Genomic DNA, 18,750 nt, shown 5'->3' on the forward strand with positions numbered 1-18,750 from the left:
TTGTACTATTGATGAAATCCATGATAGGTAAAAGTAAATACAGAAGAGCACCTTCTGATGGACAGCTGCATATCTCATCATGCCTTACCTCCAAAATAAAATGGGTAGTGTCTAGAGTTTGAACCCCTGATTTTTGACACATGGTTGTCATGCTTCATTTGCCACTGGTGTCTTCAGACTTCAATCTACAGTTTAAAACAAAAAAACCTTTTCTTGATATTGAAACAGTGCCACAAAATTACACCATGAAGTATGGATGAATAAACACTTCACAGAAACAAAGAACGGGGCCTGGATTCCCATTTATGCTCAGGCTCATTTACACCACTCTAGCAGCATACAGGAGCTTTAAGGTGAGTAGAAGATTACGTGTAAGCCCAGTTTAAGGAGTCTTTAGCTCACCAGGGCAGGTTAAGGGGGTCTTACTTTGTATGACCATCGGTTCCTGGATTACTACCTCAGCAACACTTCCTCAGTTGTCTCACGTGCCTGTCGTCCCTTAAATCAGAGAGAAATTCTTCCGAGAGCTCACGGAATTCCTCAATTTAATCATCCTGGAGGAAATGCATCTCTGGGCAGAAAGCATGTACGTGGCCCAAGCATTAACTTACATTCCATTAAGCCCAATTTTGGGATTTGAGAGGTGCATAGGATTGGTGCTGGCCCTGTGCAACAAGGGTGAATTCCACCCTCAGCTCACAAATAAGATGAAGCCATTCTGCTGTATAAATTGACCAGTCTTTTAAAACCATAAGAGCTTATTCATTTCCTAAGCATCAATTTTTTTAACCAAGGTGATTTTAAAAAATGGATTACAAGCTTTGGAGTCTCATGGCTTGAAGAAAACTCAGGTAGGTAACTATTGTTCTGCCTCACGTAGTGACACATGATACTAGACCCTTTCTATAACCTTTGAATAAAAAGTTCTACCATTAGGACATTTCAAGTAACGTGTCAGATTACTACCTTCATTTCCATTCTTTCAGCACATATCATTGTCCAGTTGGCAGTAAACTCCAGCAAATCATTTTAAATTGCTGCAATTTCATTTGTAGATTATTGTTGTACAGTCTAATATAGCTGACCAATGTGTCTCATCAAAGCACTTGAACTGACGTAGGCAAGAGTTTGAAAAGCCCAAGTAGGATATGATAGTCAAGGTAGGTCAGGTGCTCAGATAATACAGCAATGAGGACTGTATAATAACCTGAATAGACTAGAATAATTATTTATGGCTTTGAGACTAGCCAAGAGGAAGAGGCAAGATGTAATACTAAAAGAAGATGGTTTAAGTGCTGTAGTTAAACATGAATGCAGATAACTTGACGCTCTGTGAAATCTCGGCTGTTGATTGCTTCTCAACTTAAAAACCGCTTGGCAACAATGATGGCAGGTCCTTCAGATATAAATCCGCCACGGACACATTCCCATTCCTCCCAATAAAGGAAGCTAACCCCCAGATTGGTTAGTATAGTTCCAGACTGAAGAAAGATGGGTTAATTTTGGAAAACCATTGTACCCAGACATCCTTGCCATACTTTGCTATTGGGTTAGCCAGCGTTTTCCACTGTTGCATTTCTAGAGCTTCTAAATATATCTAAGAAGGAAGGAAGGTACAGATCCAAGAAGAGAAGCCAGTTGTGAATACTCTTTTACAATATAATATGCTGCTGTATTTGGAAGACCTAAGCCACCATTTTGTAGCAAGGACTTCACATCTTCCTCCTTTAATACTGGTCTTTTCACTTCCCACAGAAGCATTTTTGATCATACCTTGAATTGTTTGAAAGCGCTTGGGATTTCCTTGACCTCCAGTCACTGCTGAGTTAGACGCAAATTATAACAAAAACCATCTCCACCACCACCAGCTCAAGAAAAGGCACAAAGCCAACAACGAAAGGAAGGGCACAGAGCTGTATCACCGAGCCCAAATAGAAGCTCAGCTTCACACCAGAAGAGCCAACACCTACATTTCAAGTCTTCCATCTGGCTGCCACCCAAACCCACAATATCGCCCATTAGAAAAAATAATTTCACACACAAAATTAATTTCCTTTTCTGAAATGTATTGTTGAATCAAAGCAAGCCATCTAGGTGCCTGCTAATAAAGATGGATTAATGACATTGTGACTGTTCCATTTTAAAAATTCAGCTTAGTAAAACTGAAGATTACTGCATCTTTATAATAAAGTAAGCTTTACTGCATCATTCCAAGTTTTTTCCACAGATTTCCTTGCTGTTCTTTGCATACGTGGGGTGGTGCTGTTTGCAGAATTTAGGTCTAGTGTACCGCATAGTTCATGGGGCCTTAATTACTTGTATTAAAAGGCAAGGGTTACATTGAATCAGTGGAGTTAATTAGGATAAACAGGTGTCAGAGTTATACTAGAGAGGAATTTGGTCCAAAAACTGTAATGGAATCATAAAGGTTTCCCCTTTCAAGCCTTTCTTGATTACCAGGGAGGAATCACACAGGGAATCAGGAAATGGCCTTGTCATGGGCCGATCTCCAGTCAACCTTATGGCCATGCCTCGCTTCTGTGTCTGTTCAGAATTACAGTGCTTCTGCAAAGGGACCCCTCAACCCAGGGCCATGATTCAAATACTCCTTTGTCCCCGGAGGGCTACATCCACCAGAATGGATGCACTTCCCATGCATGCAATTACTGTAATTGCGTGCCTGAGGTGAAATGGGAAGAGGATGACAATGAAGACTCTGTGTTACCTCTTTTACCTGGGCTACAAGGAAGGAACAAAATAATTTTACTAGTAATTTCTGCCTAGGACCCAAGGGCCTCATCCTGGGATGTGCTTAGTCATATATTCAATGTACACTTATCCTGTCATAGATTATTCAGAAGCTGAAAAGCTGAAAGTGAAGCTGCTGCCCTCTTTCTGCTTCCAAGCTGTATCCTTTTGGAATTGCTCCCAATGGAAGTGCCTCTCAGAAGGAGTTCTTCACATTAAATACATTTTAAATGAACAATTCCTACCTTCTTTTTTTATCTCCACCAACATTTCTTTTCCCCTGTTACTTCCTCCTTCATTTGATTAGACAGAAGGAAATACAAGAATATCACAGGTATGCAGCAGTAGGCTAGGGGACCAATAATTTATCACTTGGGTACCAGAAACTGGGTGCCTGAGGCTTAGGAAGCTCTAAATAAAAGTGGCTTGCTGGGAGGAAGGATGGTCTTGTGGTTCAGGCACTGGACTGGGAGCCAGGAGGTCTGGACTCAGTTTCATGATATTTCACAATTTCCTTTGTGACCCTGGCCACACCATTTGCTCTTTCTCAGCCTCAATTCCTGGTCTTTAAAATGAGGATAGTATGAGAATGTCTGTCTTGTCTATTTAGATTGTAGATCCTTTGGAACAAAGACTGTTGTCTTATTATGAGTATGTACAGCTCCCAGTGCAATGAGGTCCTGATCTTGGCTGAGGCTTATTAGCTGCTACTGCGATATACTACTACTAACTTTATTTTTAGAAGTGACGAACACCAATAATTTCCAATGAAGTCTACAGGATCTCAGTCCCCACTGAAAATATGCCTTACTTAGAAAATGTCCATCATTATGCTTTGTGTTATTCTGGAACGTGGAGGCATTTGAAAAGTGAATTCTAACCTTTTGCCCTTTGGAAAAAGTGGTGATGATTGCTTTATTGGTGTTTACAGTCAGATATAATTCCAGCAATTTCCATAATCTTGATCTTTTTATTTGTAGTGTATTTTTACACACGGCTTTTGTCTATACGTGATGACATACCGAGTGGAATCTCTTCCATTGCAATTAGAACACTGAAGATGCGGATCCTAACACTTCAGCCACATTTCTCATTCATTACTTTTGAAAGAGTTTGATGTTGTTGTGTGTATGTGTGTCTACAAATCCAATAACAATCCTCATTAAGAGTTGCAAAACATGAAACCATTTTAATCTCAGACAGATGGCAGCTAAATGAAGTTTAATTAAAGAATGAGAGCTTTGATTCAAATCATTTTTAAAATATAGCATACTGAGACACTGGAGAATCAGCATAAACAGCATCTGGGCTTTTATTCAGAACCCAGAATCCATTTGTGAGAAAACACTTTGCAAAACATTTCAGTGAAATGAGTTTGTCAACAACCTCTTGAGAGACTCAAGCTGCTGGCTGGATACAGCAAAGAAATCTTGCTTTCTCGCTGAGATAATATGGCAAACACCTAGGAAACTGCTAAGAAACCAATGAGAATTTTCAGTTGGTTGGGTTATTAGAACCGGATGAGTCTTGTTCCTTCAGTTTTCTTGAAGAATGAAACTAAATCAAAAGAGAGTAAGGGTTGATTTAAGTCACAATTGCAGTCAAAATCTATTCTGTTCTGCATAAGTTCTTATGTAAGTAGTATCTGGGCACCTTCCAGTGGCATATTAAACAAAGTGACGAACATCAGTTGCATGTTACTCAATAGCATGTAGATTCTAATATAGATTCTAACATGGGCTAAGCTGGGCCGAGTTGAAGGCTAGGTTTTAACTCAGCCATGTTAGCGCAGGTTCAAGACAGTGTGCCTTGTCTACACTGAGCTGCTGGAAGGTGTTGGTTAGCTCATGTCAGCTAACACATATTTACATCACCCATTAAACCCTCATCCGGACCCGGCTTGAAGCACAAACTACTGCAATGGGGAAGCCTACATACCACTCCTTGCTTACATCACCCATTAAACCCTCATCCGGACCCAGCTTGAAGCACAAACTGCTACATTGGGGAAGCCTACATACCACTCCTTGCTTAAGGCTATGCTTAAAGTCAGAATCTAACCAGTTATTTCCACAGCAACCAATAGCGCTAGTGTAAAACAGAGGTTTGTGAGTTCAAGTGATCAGGAGCAGGGACCCGTGAATGATTATGAAATATAGGTCCAGATCCTGAAAGGTATTTAGGTGCCTAACACCGATTGATTGCAATGGGAGTTATGTGCCTAATACCAGTGAGGATCTGGACCATAGAGTCTGATTCTCCATTTATGCCAGGTTGTGTGGCCATTTAAACCAGCACCAATTGGGTGTAAATTGCTCCCATTCTGAACTGGTAATATTTTGCCCCATTTTGCACTGGTGTAAATGACTGCACAGCGGCAGAGCAATGGAGTCTTGGGCCCAGGGATCTTTTGTCATACAAGGGAATCCACTAATAATAATTGAAAGAAGAGAAATACAGAAATTATTGCTTGTGTACTGACTTTTTCCCTCTTTCTCAGCAGACCAGACTACTTTTCAAAGGTTTCCATGAGGTGGCAGCAGCTGGTCAGCACAGTTTTTAGATAGCCCATGTTCAGGTTTTAAGTATTTCACAATTTCAGAAAGTTGTGTGGTCTTCAAAACCATCCATTTCTTTTTTCTCAGCTGGTGAAGATTGGCCCATCTCCTACGACCCCACTGGAGCTACACCAATTTACACTAGCTGAGGATCTAGCCCAACAAGTGGAGTTTAAAATATTAAGGATATTTTATCACATATTTCATAGAATATCAGAGTTGGAAGGGACCTCAAGAGATCATCTAGTCCAACCCCCTGCTCAAAGCAGGACCAATCCCCAAATGGCCCCCTTAAGGATTGAACTCACAACCCTGGGTTTAGCGGGCCATTTTGAAGCCGCATATCTTCCTTGAGGCTGATTCTCCATTGCTTTGCACCTTGTGTGCAATCACTGGCGTGTAAAATGCTGCTTCTCTGGTTGGGTGATGACGTTTTCCACCCACGCTGCCCAGATGCAAATACTGCACACTGTGGAAGACTTTGGGGAGTCAGGCAGCTTGTTTTCCTCTCTTGGGTGAGTTGTCTCAGTGATGAACCTAATGATGAACATGCCCATTATATCATCTGTAGCAAGATACCAATGGAGAACGCTGTGAATTACAAGTGACTGGCATCCCCATGCTTAACTTGGAGGTATGTTTCTCTCTTTGTGTGTATGTGTACACCCACACCTACATTTTATGTTAACGGGTGTGTGTGTATATAATATATATGATATATACACACCTCCATTTTATGTTAATAGGCTGTATTGTACAGCAAGAAGAGTGGAGAAGAGCCCTTCTGCAGAGACCAGCGTGACATTAACACATATGTGGTGTTCCTAGTTCTACCCCTTTTCTTTGGTTCCTCAGCATTGCATTGTATTAAGGGAGGGCTGGGCTTCACAGTTCACTTTGTTTAAATCATCTGAGAAAATGGTTTCAGCAGCAAACCTGGTTTGACTGCAGCAGGTGATGTACGTATGTTTTCTTTTCTAGTGTCCCAGGAGGACACTACCAGTGGAGCATCTAAATCATTTCTTAAGTGAATATATTAAACAGCTGCCTCCGTTCAAATTAACAGTTCCATGGGGTACGAAGGCAGATTGATGCAGCTGAATTAAACTGTCGCACTTTAATACCAACCTTCTAACACCATTTGCGCAGGTATTTTTTGTGACATTGAACAATGGGATGGATCTGTGTGACCCATCATTGAAGTATTTTGGATGGGGTTTATTAAAACGATGAGACTGGCACGCCTCAAAAAGGCAGGCAACAACCCAGAGGGGGTTATTTGTTACAGTCAAATGATTTCATGATCCTTAGAGACTAGATTTTAAAGCTGCTGGGGGGAGGGAAGGGCTGGATACCCAGTTCCCAAGGGTGTCCTGATTAGAGGTCTGCTCAGGCCTACTTTTTAGGCCCAACCCAGATCTGAACTGGGCCCGAGCTCGCCCAGCTTGAGCCAAGTCCAAGAAAACCAAGTAGTTTTCCAACCCAACCCTCCTTACTGAACTTAAGTCCGCACCAGTGCTGCCACCTCCTGCCTGGGGGGTAGGCTGTTCTAGCCTTGGGGTCGGCACAGAAGTGGCTGTGTGTGACAGTGGATGGGTACCCTGCTCCTGCCAGCCTCTGCCCTGTGCTTTGCTCTGTGTGCACTGCAGAGTGAGAGGCCCTGCGAGTCCTCAGGACGCTCACTCCACAGTGCAATGAGGCGGTGGCCAGCAGGAGTAGGGCACCCAGCCGCTGTAGTATGGTGGACCCTATGGGCAGGAGCAGAAGAGCTGACTGAGCCCAATGGGGTCCCATTTTTTTTGCCACCCGCCACTTCTAGTTGGGTTGCACGGTTCTAGCCTATGTGTCCCAGGCTTTGGAGAACCTAGGCCAGATTTTTAAAATGGGCTCCCTCCCCAGGCGGTCAGTTATTGGGCCTGCAATGGATGTTACTTGGATAGCTAGGTATCTAATTAGCTTAAAAGCTTGTCTCTCTCACAAACAGAAGGTGGCCAATGAAAGATTACCTCACCTGGCTTGTCTCTCTAGGTGCCTGATTGGCAGGCAGCACAACCCTTAAGCTAGGCCTGCAGTAATAGAAGGGAATAATTCCCCATCTGTGCTGGATTTTTAGTAGCACTGATCTATCTGTCTTAGATATGTATCTAGAAAATCACGGGAACACCACTGTGACCCCCTATAGGTTGAGCAAGGTGCCTAGGCTCCCTATACAATGAATGGGGCGAGAGAGTTGCAAGCTGCCAAAGCCAGCATGCTAGGTGGGGAGCTGCCTAAGCTAGCCAATGGGAGCTGCCAAGAACGGGGGTGTCTGCTAAGCTCTGCCCGTCTCTGAGATAGGTGCGTAAGACCCGGCTGCAGAGAGACGCATAGCTCTGCTGGAGATCCACGAACAGGAGTGATGTAGGTTTTTATCCACAGTGGAACAGTCACTGGGACAGAGAGAGGAGAGTGAGTGACTGTGAGAGTAAGAAAGACTGGGGTCAGTGATTAGGGTGCCCACCTGGGAGGTGGAAGACTCAGGGTCCAGTCCTCCGGCTCCAGTCACTCTGTCATTATTTCTCCACAGTGGAACAACTTCAATAGGAGGGACTGAGGGAGCCCTCTGCATCAGAACTCCAATCTGGGGACTGGGGAGAGCATGCTCCTGAGAGGTGGATTTGTTTAAATCCCAGCTCCCGCTCTCGCAGAGAGGGAGGAACTGAAGCTGGGTCTTCCCCATCCCAGATGAGTGCTCTAACTCTTGGGGTAAAATACTTAACTAATAATACGGTGTTTATACTGGAGTGAAATAAGACGCGTCACAAATACATGAGTTTTTAACTGACACTCACTTAATACAATGCAATGCCGAGGAACCAAAGAAAAAGGATAGAACTAAGAACTGTGGTGTGGAAGTTCTACCACTGGCTCCCAGCCGGCAGATTTAGAATGGGATCCAGTCCAGCAGGCTGCCCCTTAGCAAAGCCTACCCCATTGAGCTCCGCACGTGACTTAGGCAGCCTAACATCTCTCTTCCCTGGTTTGTGGATCACTCGGGGGCTTTGGTGAGGGATAAGTGCCCAGACACCTAGAGCGACATAGCGGTGCGCAGGCTCAGTGGCAGAAACTTAGGTGCCGAGGGAACTTTTACACTGAAAATTTAGGCATGGAGTGAAGTTAGGCACTTAGTGTTCATCAGGAATTTTGTAGATCACAATGTAGCCAAAACTGGGTCTTATGCACCTAAATCTGTGGTTTAGATACCTAATTACCTGAGCCAAAGAAGCTAAAGCCTAGAGTGAAATCAGTAGGAGTTTGGCACCTAAATACGTTGAAGATCTGGGGTAAGTGACTTGTCTGTGTTTATGCAAGAATTCTGTGGTAGAGCAAGGAATTGAATCTGCATCTCCCAAGTTCCAGCTATCACCTTAACGGGACCGTCTATTAATAGCATGGAAAACGACGACAGGTGAAATTCACCCCTCCTCCCACAAAGCCTGAGTAATTGGGGCTCCTCCAGAGGCCAAAGGGGATGGAGTTCACCCTCTGTGGCAGCTATTCTAGCTTATGGGATGGACTGTATGCCTCATTAGGGGCTGAAATAGCAGGGTCAGCCCTTTCACAATTCCTACCCGTAACAGCAACCCTTGCCAGTCTGTTCAGAGCTAACACTGAGCCCCACTCTGCAGAGCAATGGGGTATGTGAAGGGACTCCACACTGCCCACCTCATGCCCATCCTTATGGAGGGCGGGAGTGGCAGTACTGCACTGCCTTGTACAGGTCGTCTCTAAGCAGGTGAATTACATCCCACCTCTTGGGTGCAGATTGTAAAGGTTTTACTATGTTGGGGGAAAGCAGTGAGTTTTGGAAATGTATAAAAACACTCAACTAATAATACAGTGTTTATACTGGAGTGAAATGAGACACGTCACAAATACATGAGTTTTTAACTGGCACTCCCAGAGCATTTTCCCTCCAAGAATGTCAGAGCACTTTGAAAAGCCTAACACCCTAAGGCTCTGAACATTCCTGGGAGCTGAAGTATTATTTATTATTACCCTTTAAGAGAAGAGGAAACTGAGGCATGGGTCATGTAACTGCCTACCCCACGGCTACAAACTAAGCTCATGGCAGACCTGGGAATACAACCCGTCTCTTGACTCCCAGGCCCACTCCCTTTCTCTATATGTCTCATTGATTTACAGACCCAAAGACCTTTAGGAAATAAGCAAAAGCTTCACATCTCCAACTGCTAGATTTAACCGAAGATGTATAAAAGAAATCCTTTAGCTAAACAGTTCCCTACTGGCTTTACAGCTGAGAAGGCTCAGGAGTACTAATTAGCAGGGCTGTTGTTTTTGTTTTTGTTTTAAAAGGCAATTACAAAAATTGTGATTTAAAAAAGTAATCGGACAATTAATCACACATATCTATTTACATATTTGTAGATGTTTTCTACATTTTCAAGTATATTGATTTCAATTATAACACAGAATACAAAGTGTACAGTGCTCACTTTATATTTATATTTATTTTTATTACAAATATTTGCACTGTAAAAATGAGAAAAGAAACAGTATTTTTCAATTCACATCATACAAGTATTCTAGGGCAATCTCTTTACATTTGTAAGTTGCCCTTTCACAATAGATATTTTGGTTACATAACTGCACTAAAAAACAAAACAATGCAAAACTACAAGTCCACTGATTCCTACTTCTTGTTCAGCCAATTGCTCAGACAAACAAGTTTGTTTACATTTGCAGGAGATAATGCTGTGCCTGCCACAGGTGCTGACTTTTCAAAGTGCCGGGGGGGGGGTGCTTAACCCCCGGCTCCACCCTAGGCGCAACCCACACCCTGCCTCTTCCTGCGCCCACTCTGCCTCTTCCCACGCAGTTCTTCCCCCTCCCCTGAGTGCACTGAGTCCTCACTCCTCCCCCTTCCCCCCAGTCCAGCCTCCTGCATGCCACAAAACTGCTGTTCATGGTGGATGGGCGGCACTGGAGGTTGCGGGGGAGCTGCTAGAGGGGCTGCCAGTGGGTGCTCATCACCCACCATCTTTTTCCCCCATGGGTGCTCCAGCCCCGGAGCACCCATGGAGTCAGCGCCTATGGGGTTCACAATGTCACCTGAAAGTGAGAACAGGTGTTCTCAAAGTACTGTTGTAGCTGGCGTCACAAGATATTTACATGCCAGATGCACTAAAGATTCATATGTCCCTCCATGCCTGAACTACTATTCCAGAGGACATGCATCCATGCTGTTGATGGGTTCTGCTCAATAACAATCCAAAGCAGTGCAGACCGACACATGTTCATTTTCATCGTCCGAGTCAGATGCCACCACCAGACGACTGATTTTCTTTTTTAGCGGTTTAGGTTCTGTAGTTTCAGTATCAGAGTGTTCCTATTTTAAGCCTTCTGACAGCATGCTCCACACCTCATCCCTCTCAGATGTTGGATGGCACTTCAGATTCTGAGACCTTGGGTCAAGTGCTATAGCTATCTTTAGAAATCTCTCATTGGTACCTTCTTTGCGTTTTGTCAAATATGCAGCAAAAATGTTCTTAAAACAAACAACATATGCTGAGTCATCATCCAGAGACATACAATTCTTTCCCAAAGAGTTGAGTCACAAATTTAATTAATGCACTATTTTTTTAACACGTGTCATCAGCATGGAAGCATGTCCTATGGAATGGTGGCCAAAGCATGAAGGGGCATACCAATGTTTAGCATATCTGGCACGTAAATACCTTGTAATGTCAGCTGCAAATGTCCCATGAGAATGCCTGTTCTCACTTTCTGGTGATATTGTAAATAAACGGGCAGCATTATCCCCTGTAAATGTAAACAAACTTATTTGTCTTAATAATTGGCAGAACAAGAAGTAGGACTGAGTGGACTTGCAGGCGCTAAAGTTTTGTATTGTTTTGTTTTTGAGTGCAGTTATGTAACCAAAATGTCTACATTAGTAAGTTGCACTTTCACAATAAAGAGATTGCTCTAAAGTACTTGTATGAAGTGAATTGAAAAATACTGTTTTTCTCATTTTGACTGCAAATATTTGCAATCAAAAATAGTAATATAAAGTGAGCACTGCACACTTTATTCTGTTGTAGTTTAAATCAATATATTTGAAAATATAGAAAAACATCCAAAATATTTAATAAATTTCAATTGATATTCTATTTAACAATGTGATTAAAACTGCAATCATGATTAATTTTTTTATCACAATTTTTTGAGTTAATTGTCTGAGTTAACTGTGATTAATCAACAGTCCTACTAATTAGTTAAGGAAGTGAAGGGAATAAAACAATACTCATGAAATTTGCTCCTGATACTCCCATTTCAGATGCCATAATAGGAATAATTGTGTGGAGGGCTGAAGGCTCCAACACTGAGGATCATTGAGTATGAACACATCAGCCATGGGTCCGGCTTAACACACTGTTGAGAAGGAAGGCAGAGGCCTGTTGGGGTAACAGTTTTGCCGCAAAGACTGTCTCATTTTTTGATGATAATGGACACGTGGATCTGAGTATGCAGTGGTATTGTAGCTGGTTTCCTTGCCTTACCAATGCCGGTTGAGATTGGGGCAGAAATGCAGCTCAGAAAAGGCAAAGGTGATGCAGGTTGGCAGAGGTGATTAACTAGAAGAAGTGAGGGCTGGAAGTACTCATCTAGTGAGAAGTCCATCTACCCTTTCCTGGACAGATTCACAATTTTCAGATACTCCTGGCCCTGAGGGTGTTTTATCTTTCATAGGGTCGTTGAAATGCAGGGTTGGAAGGGACCTTGAGAGGTCATCTAGTCCACCACCTGCACTGAAGCAGGACCAAGTAAACCTAGACCATCCCTGACAGGTATGTGTCTAACCTTTGCTTAAAAACCTTCAATGATGGGATTCCACTACCTCCCTTGGAAGCCTGTTCCGGAGCTTAAGTACTCTTACAGTTAGAAAGTTTTCCCCAATATCTAACCTAATTCTCCCTTGCTGCATATTAAGCTGATTATTTTTTGTGATACCTTCAGTGGACATGGTGAACAATTGATCACCATCCTCTTTATATAAGCCCTTAACATATTTGAAGACTTATCAGGTCTCCACACAGTCACCAGTTCTCAAGACTAAACATGTCCAGTCTTTTTAACCTTTCCTCATAGGTCACGTTTTCTAAACCTTTTATAATTATCGTTGCTTGCCTCTGGACTCTCTAGTTTGTCCACATATTTCCTAAAGTACAGCACCCAAAACTGGACACAGTACTCGAGATAAGGCTTCACCAGTCCTGAGTAGAGCAGGGTGATTGTAATCTTACAGAAGACATTCCTGATAATAGCGTTTCTAGCAACTGCATCACACTGTTGATTCAGATTCCATTTATGATTCACTATAAACCCCAGATCCTTTCCAGTGGTACTGCTGCCTACCCAGTTAGTCCCCATTTTGTAGTTGTGCATTTAATTTTTCGTTCCTAAGTGTTAATGTGCTTTGACCCTCTTTAATGCATTTATTCATCTTTGAAAAAGGACTAGATCAAAGCGCCTAAACTGTTAAAACGCATCAGCAGAATGCACACGGACACTTAGATCGCAGCAGGTTAGTGCCAGATAGATTCACACCTCAGTTTGCCACAGACTAATTATTCACTAGACAAGACTTTAGGCTTCTAATTCAGTTATGTGTTGCAGTTCTGAGCAGAGCAATGCCTAACAACTTTTAAAAATCTGGGCCAACATCTTTAAAAAAAAAAGTATGCAGGTGATCACGTAGTGGAGCATTGACTTAGCTGGAAGGGGAGGCAGGGGGGAGGTTGTTTTCTTCATTAGTCTACAGTGTTTTTTAAAGGGTTGTAGTGCTTTAGGGTAGGAGGTTTTCACAGATCATCCTCACGGGGAGATTTGAACAAGAAGAGGCCAAGAGCTTCACTACAAACAGGAAGCTTGATTCTGCCCTCAGATCCATGGGATTCCTGGGACAGACCTGCAGTTTTGGGTAGGATTTGATTTAAAAAATGATTTAACACATTTGATTGCTTAGTGACATACAATTGGTTCTTAATCTTAATAGTTAAAACAGTTGTATTTTTTCCTCAACCAAATTAAGTAATCCCAGATTAGTAAAAGAGATGAGTAACAATGTTGTTTGCTTTAGAATAAACACATTTTTAGATTTTAATATCTACTAAAACAATCCTCTAATGAATATTATGCAAAATATTTCCCCCTAGAATGTAGAGGGATTTTAATGGTAAGGAAGGAAATAACCATGATAGCTTGGATAAAGTTGTGGGCCGGCGTGGCAGGGGTTTGGAGCTGAACCAAAACAATGAATGATTGGTAGAAATTTGCAGTATGAATAACCTAATGATAGGTGGAACAATATTTCCTCATAAAGAAATCCGTAGTGACATAGAACTCCCCAGATGGTATTACAAAGAACCATATGGCTCTCACTTCTGCATTTCAAGAATGTTTTGCAGCTTGTTGGCAGATGTACGTGTGTACAGGGAAGCAGATGTTAGCAAATGACCATAATCTTTGTATTGCTCAACTGATGATCAAGTTAAAGAGGATGAAAAAGGTGAAAAGACCATGCACAAACCGCGCACACTTAAGAGCCCTAAAACAAACATGCATTTCACAGGTTCAATGTTCTTCAGTTAACGCCATTAGAAAACCAAGACATTGATACTCTGTGGGAAAACGTCAGAAAGTGCTATCAAAAAAGTGCAAAGACAGTTCTAATAACAAGAAAAATCTAAAAGGAAAGAATGGATTAGCTATGCTACTTGTGAGGTAATGAAAAAGAGAAAAAGTGTAAAGCAAAAGCACATGAATGCTTAGACATGAAGAGACAAACACGTGGCAAAGGAAATACAGAGCTCTAGACAGAGAGGTAAAAGAAAGTGCTAGAAGAGAGAAAGGAGATATATTGATAAAAATGCTAGCCAAAAAGAGGACTTTGCAAACTTGTATGAGACAATCAAATAGCTAACAGGAGACTTCAGCAGTACAGGAGGCCCAATTAAAGAGGCAATGGAAAAACTCAGTATAGAAGAACAACATAGGAAAAGACTGACAGAATGTTTTCGGGCTGTTCTAAATAGACCAAGCCCAAGTGCACTACTAGAACTATGTGATGAAGATGTATCGATTGATATTGATTTAGGAGCTATTACAATGGAAGAAGTTAGAAAATCCATCGGTAAAATAAAAAATGGAAAGGCAGCTGGAGAGGATAACTTTATTAGGGAGCTGCTTGAAGCAAGTAATGAAACAGCCTTCCAGCCTTTTCTTGTGTTTTTGGATAGAATATGGAATGAAGAAGACAACCCAGCACAGTGCAATAGAAGCATTAGAGCCAACCTGCCAAAGGAGGGTGCCCTTTCCAACTGCAATAATTGGAAAAGAATCACATTACTCTGTGTCTGGAACAAGCACATGCAGCAGAATCCTAGAACATATCAAAAAACAAACAGACCTTCAACTTAGAACTGAGCAGGTTTTAGACCACTGAGATAATGTACAGACAAAATTGTTGTTCTCATACATATTAAATAAAGTGTGGAGTGGCAAGCAACTCTTGTGATAAATGTTATAGACTTCTAGAAGGGTTCTGACAGTGTACACAGAGACAGTCTTTGGAAAATTATGGCATATTATGGAATACCAGCAAAAATAATTAGAATAATAAACAATCTGTATGATGTCCCAGGTCTTGAACCTGGCCAGTGAGTTCCTAGATAGCCTTTACATCCTGGCCTCCACCCACTGTCTGTTGAAACCAGGGCGGGCTGAGAAGCTAGTAGGACTATAGCCTCAGCCAAGGCATTGCCCAGGGGAGCAATCAGAAGAAGGCTGCAGCAAGTTGTCTGAGCAACGAGATGATCCCCTGTTGTGGCTGCATTGGATCCTGCTTCCTGCACCCAACTCTGTTCTTCTCTGCTCCTTGCTGCTGTGTCAACCCTGCCTTCGCTGCTGTTCCCACTGTGTTCCTGCCCTGCACCTGCTTCTTGCCTCTCCTCCAGTTCCTCTACCGCCAACCACTAGTTACCAGTCCTGGTTCCAGCCCCAGCCTCTGTCTTCTGACTCTGGCTTGATCCTCTATTGGCAGTTGACTCTGGTGCTAATCCTCAGCTTCATTCCCCAACTTGGATACCTGCTCTGCCCACTAGATCTGACTCCCATTCTGATCACTAGGCAAGACTGCCTACATTCTGGTCCATAAGAAATAATGCTGAATGTGCCATTGGAGATGGTGATAACATCACCAGTGGTTTGCAGTGACAACTAGAATAAGGCAAGGGTATATTATGTCCCCACTATTGTTTGTGCTGGCTACTGACTACGTCATGAGGAAACTAATCGCAGAAGGCAACCTAAGCATTTTATGGGCAAATGATAAAGCACAATTGGGTGACCTTGTCTGACAACACATCATTTAATGGAAGAAAAGACCCAGCTTTTGGCAGATATAGCAAAATAAATTTGGTTTGTTCATCAACAAGGGGAAGACAAAAATATATAGCTATCAATATCCCCAAAGTTATCATTAGAATGGACAAAGAAACTCTAAAAGAAATAAATCATTTTACCTAACCCAGGAGTCAATGTGCAGTGATGATGGTGACACCAAGCTAGATGTCAAGCAACACATATCAAAAGCAGCAAACAGCTTTCATAAACTTGAAAAGATTTGGAAAAGTACCATGATTGGCTGTGACATAAATACAAATTCATAACACCAGCATCATTTCTGTCCTCTTTTATGGGGCAGAGATATGGAAATCTACAAAAATTGGTAAGAAAATCAACTCGTTCCAAAGTAAATGCCCGCAGAAGATTTTCAGAGTCCATTGGAAAAAGTTTCTTGCAACATCACAAATTCTAAATAGACCAAACCAATCAAAAGCATCAAATATAGTAAGATGATGACAATGGACGTATTTAGGACATGCTTTATGGATGCCACCAACATGACGTCCACAGCAAGACATCACCTGGGAAGAGAAAAAGAGGGCGATCTAGAAAAAACATTATGAAGAACAGTAAAGAAGCCGAAGCCTGAACAGACTAACACAAGACCGAAATCAATGGTGGAAACTGGCAGATGTCCTATGTCCTAGAGAACATGGAAAGATGAGGAAGAAAAAAGCTACGTAGTGAGTACTGCAGCCAAACCACCAAGAAAAATAGGAGGCAACATTTAGCAAAACCCTTTGGACTTGACTGAAGACAAAGCCATAACAGGAAAAGACTACTCAACAAGTATTATTAAGATCTGGTGAAGTCTGGAGCAATGGCCAATGAAGCACAATGTTCTACAGGAAGCGCCTTCTGCAATCACAGTTAAGAAGGAATTAACTGGAACATTGAGAGGGGAGCATTTATATCAATAAGGGGTCTGGTTGCATTCTACCCAGGAATGCAGTCTTCAAGCATAACTCGTCTCTTCTCCCATATCCCTTCTGAAATAACCCTCCCCAACAAAACCCTTTAGATCTTGGGGAGTTTAGTCAGCCCTGCGCTAAAGAGATAAGAACCAGAAGTGAAAATTCTACACAGATAGTGTGTTGAGATTTACTCAGAGAAAATCTAAGTACAATGTTAATTACACATACCCTAATTATGTTTAGTTTTGTGGTTCTTAAATATATGACTCATCACATGTATTGATACAAAGCTTTCTAGTAAAGTCAGCCTAACATTTACACAATTCCAAGGCAAATATTACATATTTTTGAGGAGAAAGTAATATAATTTTACTGTTCACAAGTCTGGTGAGTAAGTGAAAAAAGGGAAGTATTTTCAAATATGTTTTTAAAATGGTTTTCAAAGACACATCATCAACTTGAAATCTAGTCAGTTTAAAAAAGAGTTAAAAGTAGTTTATTATAGCAATGTAGGGCTGGAAGTGTCCTTGCGAGATCAAGCCCAGCTCCCTGCAGTGAGGCAGGGCCAAATAAACCTAGACCATGCCTGACCAGTGTTTGTCTAACATGTTCTTAAAAACCTTCAATGACTGGAATTCCAAAACCTCCCTTGGAAGCCTATTTCAGCGCTTAACTATCCTTACAGTTAGGAAGTTTTTCCTAATATCTAACTTAAATCTTCCTTGCTGCAGATTAAGCCCATTACTACTTGTGCTACCTTCAGGGGACATGGTGAACAAGTGGTCCCCGTCATCTTTAGAACAGCCCTTCACATATTAAAAGCAGATGATCATGCCCCCTACGTGTTGATGTGCAAGAAGCAGCCAGGGTTTTCAGCTAGCATCCCCATGTTTCCACCATGCTGTGCAGCAAAAGCATCCCAGTTTTGCTGCCAGGGGCACTTCATAGCTACAGAGGCAAGGTGCAGGATATACCTGGTAAGGATTCTGAAACACAGATAATTAATGGGACTGATCTTCCATTTCTTGCTCAGGTGAAAAATATCCTGTTGACTTCAATAGGCATTTAACGTGAGTAAGGAATGCAGGTTTGTGCACAGTGCACATGGAACAGATGAAGCCATGTAAAAGTGCCAATATTGATTTATTTTAAAATATTTTCAGTGGTTATTGCATTGACAACTCATTGTTGGTACAAATATCTAACAACATACAGAATTATAGGGAAAGCTACCAAAAAAGGGTAGCAAAAAACTATGACTACTGCTGAGGTTAGAAAGTATTTGTCTTAGCTGTATCTGTACGTTTCTTGCCACATTTTCAGTTTATTTAAGAAAAAAAGTAGAGCTGGATAAAAAAACTTCAACAGATGAGGTTTTCCGTAAATAAATGCTATGTTTATCAGAATTTAAATGTTTTGTGGGACCATGACACACAATTTTTGAGAGGGAAAAAATGAAATTAATTGTTTTGATTTTTTTTATTTTGATGTTGAAACATTTATATAAGGTAAAACATTTAATTTGAACTTTATCATTTCAGTTACTTTTGTTTTTACTTTTATATGAAAATATTCATTTTATTATTTAGATCTAATTGTATATAACATTATAGTTAACGTTTTCATATAAAAGTCTAAACATGTCTTTATGAAATGTTTTGACTTTTTTTCAACGAACATTATCAACATGAAATGTCAGAAGGTCCCAAATTATTTAATTTTGCTTGAAATTTTCATTCTGATTCTGTACAAAAACAAATTTTGAAATGTCAGAATTTCCTGTGGAATGGAAATTCCACTCTCCAAGCAGCTCTAACTACAGTGTAGTAAGATGATGAGTAAAAATTGGCCTTACCATGATCAGCTAAACTGGGCCTAATATATGGCTTCATTATACTGAGCACAAGTGGGGAAATGTAATATGTGCTTAGATTATTACAGCAAGGAAAGGAACTATTTTTATACTAGTTGTTTGTTGTGCTTATATAAGTCTAGATAAGCAGACTGTAAAGCTGTTAATTTTAACAAGAAACATGATCATTTATTGGCATGAAATTATT

Source organism: Gopherus flavomarginatus, chromosome 19 (assembly GCF_025201925.1).
Source record: "Gopherus flavomarginatus isolate rGopFla2 chromosome 19, rGopFla2.mat.asm, whole genome shotgun sequence".
NCBI lineage: Eukaryota > Metazoa > Chordata > Testudines > Testudinidae > Gopherus > Gopherus flavomarginatus.